Source organism: Nanorana parkeri, unplaced genomic scaffold (assembly GCF_000935625.1).
Source record: "Nanorana parkeri isolate BGI_ZX_2015 unplaced genomic scaffold, ASM93562v1 scaffold1243, whole genome shotgun sequence".
In the NCBI taxonomy this organism is placed as follows: Eukaryota; Metazoa; Chordata; class Amphibia; order Anura; family Dicroglossidae; genus Nanorana; species Nanorana parkeri.
This window is the reverse complement of record NW_017307511.1, coordinates 335133-336859: the sequence shown is the minus strand read 5'-3', so window position 1 is coordinate 336859 and position 1727 is coordinate 335133.

Sequence of the window (1727 nt, the reverse complement as noted above, 5' to 3'; positions counted from 1 at the left end):
GGACTCAAGGGACGCATTTGGACTCAAGGGACGCATTTGGACTCAAGGGACGCATTTGGACTCAAGGGACGCATTTGGACTCAAGGGACGCATTTGGACTCAAGGGACGCATTTGGACTCAAGGGACGCACTGGAATCAGGACTCAGGGATGCGCTGGACTCAGGGACGCACTGGGCTCGGGGACACACTGGGCTCGGGGACACACTGGGCTCGGACGTGCGGGACTCAGGACTGCAATATTTCATCCAACAGACTGGGATAGAGACTGTTACTCACGGCTCCCTGCAGGGATTCCAGCGCTAGGAACGGACAGGGGAGGGGGCGGGTAAAGCTGGCTCTGCCTCTAGATAGGCAGAGCCAGCTGTCAATCACGCAGCTGGGTGGATCTCGACAGTAATGTCGGGATCCGCCCCGGCTGCAGCGGTCTCAGTATATCGCGAGCTGTAGCTTGCAGTATACGGATCTCAGGGTGACGGGAGGACGCTAGTTTGTGTCCTCCCGTGACCCTAAGGAGAACTATGGGGAAAAACACTTACTCCATAGTTCTCCTTTAACAGCCTGGGTATGGTGTGACAGCCCGGGCCCAGAGGAAGTGGGTTCAGTGACACAGGCTGTCATTCAACCCTGAAGACTGGGGACATCTAGTGGTGGAAATGAATTACTGCAGGGGGCAGCTTCAGATTATTGAGTATTGAAGCAAAATCTGTTTTTTTTATACTTTAATAGGCTGTTTTTTTAAAGCTGGAATTCTGCTTTACTATAACTCGATGAAATCTTATTTTTTGTATATCTGTCTGTAGTTCAGATTTAACACCGGCCCTTTGACTTCCTCATTCGCAGGTGCCGGTGGACCTCGGATTCTGTCACTCCTCATCACGCACTTCAGTCCTTTCTCTCCATTCAGCAGAACTGACCTACATTGTATTTCCCTCCGGCCAGAGCACAGACTTCCCGCTATTATCCACTTTTCCATCATTTCTTTCTTTATCCCCCCCCCCTGGCTCTGTCCCCAGGTAGTCGCTCGCTGGGGTTGTCCGGTTTATCCATTTGTCACTCTCATCGGTGATCTGGCGCTGACCCGGAATAGAGCGCGATATTACCTGCCGTGACCCGTTCAATTGAGGAAATGGTTGGCCAATCTTCACTTCAAGCCGGGGGGGATCTGCCACATCCAAGTGGCAGGTGTTACCCTCGGCTCCGCAGGCCTTACAGGACGGGATGGCGGGTTCACTTATAGATGTGAAGAGGTCAGGCGGGATAACGAACGCTGCTCTGAGATAAGGCGGAGGACGCGGAAAAGCCACAGCATCATCTCCGAGACTTACAGGACGCAGCGGTTCATTGGGGGGCAGAGAGCATGCAAAGGCCAAAAAACGGGGTACCCGGCAGCTGAAATGGCATTTACAGGGAACACCATCCAAAATAACATTCAGCAGGAAAAAAAAATGTTTTAACTCTTTCGCTGCCAGACCCCCTTTTTTTAACATTATGCACACACACATATTAAAATGCACATTTTGCACTTAAAAACGCTATTTAAAAGCCAAAACATTCGTATTTTAAAGGCCATTGTAAAATAAAAATGGTGATTGTTTGAATTTTTTTTTATCTCACGCGATATTTGTGCTGCTGCTAATGAAATCTTTATTTCGTGAAAGGCTGTGCAGGTTGTTGACATTATATAAATCTCTGTATAATAATATAATAAAATAATAAAACCAAAGAA